The sequence below is a fragment of the Sapajus apella genome, unplaced genomic scaffold, assembly GCF_009761245.1.
Source record: "Sapajus apella isolate SASKATOON/1434 unplaced genomic scaffold, GSC_monkey_1.0 scaffold14, whole genome shotgun sequence".
Classification (NCBI taxonomy): Eukaryota; Metazoa; Chordata; class Mammalia; order Primates; family Cebidae; genus Sapajus; species Sapajus apella.
In genome coordinates this window covers 10,429,593-10,436,787 of record NW_022436954.1, presented here as the reverse complement: position 1 = coordinate 10,436,787, position 7,195 = coordinate 10,429,593, and the positions used below count along the sequence as shown (strand labels likewise).

General features: G+C 50.9%; 1 long non-coding RNA gene across 1 annotated transcript; it reads right to left on the bottom strand.

Annotated features, from left to right (window-relative positions):
* Window positions 1-504: 504 nt before the first annotated feature.
* Window positions 505-7,189, bottom strand: LOC116554956. Its single transcript, XR_004270330.1, has 3 exons — window positions 7,040-7,189; window positions 821-1,139; window positions 505-707 (listed from the first exon to the last, which is right to left on the bottom strand). It is a non-coding gene; the product is annotated as an uncharacterized LOC116554956 (long non-coding RNA).
* Between the last annotated feature and the right edge of the window lie 6 nt (window positions 7,190-7,195).

The following is a 7,195-nucleotide window of genomic DNA, read 5'->3' as shown; positions in this document are numbered from 1 at the left end:
GAGAATTAAATGGGGGCAATATCTGCCGAAACTTTTGTTGCTACACTGGAAAGAATCTCGATCATTTAAACCACCAGTGGAACTGATCCATTTTTATGATGTTTAATTCACTGCAATAAAATCAAGACTGCTGACCATTCTCATGTCCTGAAAACTTACCATAAGCGACATACTTTTCAATTGGTAAACATGGGAATGGGTCTTTTGGGGGGAGTGATCTGCTTGTTTCTACAATTGCCCTTTGGAAGAACATGCCATGGGCATTTGAGATCTAGAAGAATGAGCCTTATTGATCCAGTGGGGTCCAGGAGCTGCTCCGTTCCTGGGGGGCTCATGTTCTGTCTCCCCCATGAGAACAGAGAAGAGAGACTGTTGACTCAGGAGAGGGCTCATCTCACCAACCTAGCATTGTATGAACCCGCTGAGTCAGATTTGTGGCTGGTTTTGGTCACCACTAGAGTGTCAGAGAAACTCAGTAGTAGAGAAAGCAGAGATTTTCCCTACCACATGGTCAAGAGGAACCAAGGAACCAAGAAGCCAGAAACCAAGCTGATCATGCTTCAGCGAAGGTCTCTCATAATTTGCTCCTGGTATGCTCCTCCTTGGTCACCAAGGTCTCCAGGGATTGCCATTGAGATGAAGCTGCCATATTGATTGGAAGGGATGACCATCACCTAAGCAGATCTCGCACTGTGTAAGGGCCAAAGCTTTAGAGGAAATGAGAGAATAGGGAGAAGTGAACAGAAAGGAAGCCAAATATTAGAGGAAATGAGAGAATAGGAATAAGTGAACAGAGAAGAAAGGAGGGGAAGTGACTCACTATGAAACTCTGTGCCTATCCAGGTCTTAGGAACTGAGAGTCCATGTGCGGGGGTGTAAGTATGAGTGCCTACCCATCTGTCCGTCTGTCTAAGCTCTCCTTACATACACAGGGAGGAAGCCCGCAGCTTTCACCCACTGGCAGCTACAGGGCCTGTAGCTCTCCCATCTCAGCGCAGCTCCATGAAGCTGAGATGACTCATAGCCAGGGAAGGGGGCCCGGATTCTGAGTTGAGAAGTCCTGAGTTCAAGTCCCGTGACTTAACATTTGGGCAACATTCAGCAAGTCATGTAGCCCCTCTGAGATGCCATCTCCTCACCTAAAAAATAGGGGAATTAATTCTTGCTCAGCCTTCCTCAAAGGATAATTTTCAGATTCCGGTGTTTATGATCTGTGCCCCCAAGATGCTGTAAGTTCCAGCAAGGCAGGAACCACAATCGCCCTCTTCCCTGTTGCATCTCTTCATGATGCCTGCCATAAAGTAAACATTCAAAAAAGACTTGGGTCAATATACAAAATGGTATGACGAACTCAGCCCCTGCCCTAGACAGAAGGCAAAGAAGGAACGCTCTTCTTGCACTGCTCATTCCTTCCCACCAGATGCTGCTCCGTAAAGTGTGGTCTGTGGACCAGTAGCAGCAGCATCACCTGACAGCTTGGTAGAAATGCAGGCCAGGCATGGTGGCTCATGCCTGTAATCCCAGCATTTTGGGAGACCAAGGTGGGAGGATCACCTGAGGTCAGGAGTTCCAGACCAATCTGGCCAACATGGTGAAATCCAGTCTCTACTAAAAATACAAAAAAAAAAAAAAAAAAAAAATTAACTGGTCATGGTGGCGAGTGCCTGTAGTCCCAGCTGCTTGGGAGGCTGAGGCAGGATAATCACTTGAACCCAGGAGGCAGAGGTTGCAGTGAGCCAAGATTGTGCCACTGCACTCCAGCCTGGGCAACAGAGTGAGACTCCATCTCAAAAAACAAAAAAAAGAAAGAAGAAAGAAAGAAAAGAAATGCAAATTCAGGCCAGGTGTGCTGGCTCACGGCTGTAATCTGAGCACTTTGGAAGGCCAAGGAGGGTGGATCACCTGAGGTCAGGAATTTGAGCCCAGCCTGACCAACATGGTAAAACCCTGTCTCTACCAAAAATACAAAAATTAGCTAGGCATGGTGGTATGCACCTGTAGTTCCAGCTACTTGGGAGGCTGAGAGAGGAGAATTGAATGTGGGAGGCAGAGGCTGCAGTGAGCCGAGAGCACACCACTGCAGTCCAGTCTGGGTGACAGAGCAAGACTCCATCTCAATTAAAAAAAAAAAAGAGAGAGAGAGAGAGAGAGAGAGATGCAAATTCATGAATCTTAATTTCAGCCGGGGGGTGGGGAGGGGGTCAGGCCCAGGAATCTGTGTTTTAACACAACACGCTCCATGATCCCGACACTCACTGCAGTTTGAAAAGCATTGCTGCTGGACACGACACACTGGGTGAAGTTGGGATGGCGTATGAGATGCCATGCTCCCTTCCTGAGTTGGCTACTTCCCACCTGTTCAGGTGTTCATTACCCACCCCGCCCCACTCCTTCCTTAGCCTGCCTTGGAGCAGGAGAAATGCTGTGGAGGCTGGCAGGGGCCTGAGGAGGGAGAGGAGGTCTTGTCTCCTCCTCCCCCTCTCCACGGTGACCTAGGGTAGCAGGTCTGGCCCCTTCCTGTTTCAGCAGAACCTGCAGATGCTGTGAGAGGATCGGGAGATAAGCTCTGCCCTCCTCAGACCTAAGCAGGGGAAAACACACAAGACCTTTGCAAAGTGGGCCCTTCCCAGGCCAGGAGCTTCTCTGCACCCTGGCAATGCCCTGTGGGGGCAGCTGGGAGGTCTCAAGCTGGGTTCCCAAGTACCATTCCATCCTCCCCCATCCCTTGGCCCCTCTACTGAGGTCTCTTCCCCCCTCCTCTCAAGGATCTGAAACCGACAGTGAGCTGCTGGGAGCACACAGCAAAGATGAGCCTCTGAGATAAGCACGCATGACAAGAATTCACACGATTACCCGGGTCCTGTTCCACGTTCTCAGTGGGACCTGATTCAAGGTACCGAGAAGCAGCTCCTCACATGTGCAAAAGAGAAAGTGGGAGCAAGTACCAAAGGAGGAGAGCTGGGCTCCCAGAGAGGTAAAAACAAAATGCAACAGGGACACATGAAAAAGTCCTGCACCATCCAAAAAAGCCAACAGTTCATGTCCAAGATCAGAGTAAGGGGGTGCAGGGAGCAGGGAAGCGTGACAGCTATGGGAAACAGATTGAAGGTTTCCAACAGATTCCACAGAATGGCTTGAATGCAATCTTGGCCACACTGCTATGGATCACAGCGTAGGAAGGTGACAAATCTACTCAGCTGTCCATGGGGACGGTCAACCTTGGACCCCACATTCTGGAAGCACTGTAGAGAACCGGTGTCTTTCCCAAAGATTTATCATGTCATGGGAGGAACAGCTGGAAGAACAGGACATGATTAACCTGGATAAAAGACAATTCTGGAAAAGCTACAAGAAAACTGACTTCAAATACTTAATAGAGCTCTTAAGCAGAAGACAGAGCCACTGGATCCATGCTGCACAGTGAAGATTCGCCGAGGCCCAGTCACACCTCTGCCATCTGGGTTCTGCCTTCGCTCCTGCCATGCTCAGCAACATCCTTGTTGCCAATGACATCCCAGACTGAGGCAGTCCCATGTCCCAGTCCCAGGTCTGAAGCAGGTAGAGGTTAAGGGCTTAGAGTCAAGAAGCCCTGAGCTCTAGACCTCACCCTGTTCCCTCTCCTGTCACCCTGGCCCCAAATCGCAGCCCCCCTGGGACTGGGGTTTCTTGATGAGTAAAATAGGGATGATCACCCCAGCCCTGCAAGGTCCCAATAAGGATCCAGTCACTCAACAAACACATATCGAGCACCGTGCTCCTGCTGAAAATCGCCTCCTGGCCAGGCACAATGGCTCACACCTGTAATCCCAGCACTTTGAGAGGCTGAGACAGGTGGATCACTGGAGGCCAGGAGTTCTAGACCAGCCTGGCCAATATGGTAAAACCTCATCTCTACTAAAAATACAAAAATTAGCTGGGTGTTGTGGCAGGCGCCTATAGTCCCAGCTACTCAGGAGACTGAGGCAGGAGAATTGCTTGAATCCAGGAGGTCCGGGTTGCAGTGAGCCCAAGATCATGCCACTGTACTCCAGCCTGGGTGACAGAGCAAGACTCTTCCGAAAGAAGAAAAGAAAAGAAGACAAGAAACTAAGGCACAGAGAGGCTGAGACACTTGTAAAGGTCACAGAGCAAATAAGTGGTGAAGGCAAGATCCACACATAGACTGTCTGACTCCAGAGCCACAACACTTGACAGTAAATCTGCCTGTTACCCGGGCAAGGAAACAGGCATGGAAAGGCTAAGGTGCTTGCCCAAAATCAGACAGCGACATATTCAGGAATCCAGGATTGTGGTTCCAGGGCTGGCACACTTAGCTGCCTTGCAGCTGCCCCCATGTGGGCCTTGCTCACCTGTTCCTCACACTGATCCTGGTCTGTGTGCCGGGAGGTGCTGGGTACCACCTGGCACACACCATCGTGCAGAATGTGCTGAATGAGCAATACCAGCTTATTTATGTAACCTGAGATCTGCTGACTGACGGAAACCAAGCACTGGCAGATGGATGGAAGATAGGGGCCAGGTGTTCTCCTCTGAGTCATTGACCTCCTGTGAGCCAAGGGGTGCTGCGGTTGAGAGGGTCTGACAACCCCCGGATGTCAAGGACCTGTGTCCCCATGGCCCTCTGTTCAACACCAAGATCAGAGAAGGGCAGGGAAATGGCCCCTGCTGGTCACCGGCTGCGCTAACTGAGCACTTACCATGCGCCAGGCCTCTTCTGGGTGCTCATGTGCTCCCGGGAGTAACAACTGCAGCTGCCTCACAGGACTGTTGGGAGCAGCCTTAGTAAATGGAATTGTACTTGCAGAGTGCTTGAAACAGTGCCTGGATCAATCACTGCTTGCCCCAGTGTTTCAGGCTGGGTTTCTCCAGAAGCCAACTCTGAATGAGGATTTAAGTACAATATTTGTCTGCTCTGAAAATGACCCCAGCAAGCATCTATAACAAAGTGGGAAAGTAAGAGAAGGATAAAGCCAAAAGAGGGTGCATGACCAGGTTACCTATGTGGGTTCAATCCTGCTGGGGGCCTCTGGGGGCTGTAGAGAAGCCCCTCAGTATCCTACCACCTGCAGGCAAGAAAACTGGGATGTAGAAACCTGCAATAGAAAGCAAAGGAGCAGCCAGGCACAGTGGCTCACGCCTGTAATCCCAACACTTCGGGAGGCTGAGGCAGGAGAATCACTTGAACCCAGGAGTTCAAAACCAGCCTGAGCAACACAGGGAGACCCTGTCTCTACAAAAAATAAAAATAGCCAGGCATGGTGGCATGAGCCTGTGGTGCCAGCTACTCAGGAGGCTGAGGTGGGAGGATCCCTAGGGCCTGGGAGGCGGTCAAGGCTGCAGTGAACCGTGATTATGCCACTGCACTCCAGCCTGGGCAACAGAGCAAGACCCTGTCTCAAATATAACAATTTTTTAAAGAAAGCAAAGGAGTGTAAGGAGATAGGATCCCAACAGTGACCCCCACACCAGGCTCTTCTGAAAATTTCAGGACTGTCCTCAGGGATTCTGGACGCCATGTATAAAGATGATGACAAACTGAGCTCAGGTGGGAGTAGGGGGTTCTGGGCCAGAGCCCACCTCATGCTGAGGTTGACAAAGTGTCTCCAAATGTTTGGGGAAAACCCAAAGGCCTCCTCTGAAAAACATCTCCCTCCCTCTAGTGAAAACCTGAGATCACCCTCTGAAGTATTTCAGGCAAGGCTAGGATGTGATCCAATCTGCACTGGAGAGTGATCCCACCAGCTGGGATAAGAGCTTAGGAGGCAGGGCAAGCCTAGGGAGGCTGGAGCAGGGCAGAGGGACGTACAGTCTCCTCCGGCACCCTGGCAATGCCTGCCAGGCATGGTTCTGAGTGTCGGATCATTGGGGTCTCCCAGCAGGGGCGGGGAATTTAAGGAAGTGAATGAACTCACTCCTCTGAGAGTTGGGAGGTGGAAGAACTGGGCGAGGAAATATCCCAGCTGCTTCTGCTCTGGACAGCTACACAGCAGGGGAGGGGCAGTGAGGCAGGCAAAGCCCCCCTGCAGGGCGAGAAAGTATCCCAGCTGCTTCTGCTCTGGACAGCTACACAGCAGGGGAGGGGCAGTGAGGCAGGCAAAGCCCCCCTGCAGGGGTCTCCTTGGCTCATGAACATGAGGAAGATGAGGGCACTCTGACCCCTGTATTCTTGGATAATTTCCCAGGCCCTCCCACAAGCCCCCAGTTAGAGAAACAATGGTTTCTAAAAGAAACTACTGGAATGTTGGACAGGGACCCTGGGATATTCAAGGGCCAATCCCAGGCAGTTCCAAGAATAACCCAACTGGACCACTTCCAAGATGTTCTTCCTAAGAAGCATTCGTAAGTAAATCAAAACTGCACTCCTGGGTCTCACACGAAGGTCCCCACAGCCCCGCACTCCCCAACCCCACAGTCCCCAGAATCTTCTCTAGCTCCTGGGAGGTCCAGAAGGCAAAGCCTGCTCACTGGTGAGGTCCCAAAGTGCTTTGCAAGTAAAGTACATTTACAGGTGAATAGGAAGGGAAGGGAGGGGAGGCAGGTTCGCACACGGGCAAAAAGCACCGTCTGGGCTGAAAGGAAGATCAGAGGTGATCCAACCTGTTTCTAGAACTGGGGCAGAAGAAGAGGGACACGTGAGGGTACGCAGCTGGTTGAGGGCCCAGGTGAGCCACAGAACAAAGGGGGTACATCTTATTGGTACCTCAACTTCACTCATAAACACTGAAAACGCTGAAAAGGTTGAGCCATAGATTATATACGGAAGCACAGGCCCAGAAAAGGCAAGAGTGAATGTTTAACACAAAAAAGACCCATCTTCCACCTCCAGGACCCCCAGATAGCATTCCCTCAGGCAGCTGGGAGAAGTACTCCGACAGATCATTTTGGATGCTCGAAGCTAGTGCAAAATGACCCATATTGCAGATGAGAAAGCAGGCCCAAGGACGGCAGGACCCTGACGAACTGCACGGAAGTTCACCACAAAACTTCCATGAGCCTTGCCTATGGGCTCCTCGGACCTTTTTTCAACCCTGTTCTTTACCGGAAATGGGTCTTCCCACTCTCCCTTTTCTATTTGCTCGCTCTTCTTTCCCAGGAAACTATTTGCAACAAAAGCAAACGCGAATTCAGAAAAAAGACTGGCTCATCAATCACGTGTTAATGGCACTCTTGCGCATTGCGCATGCACATGCTAAAC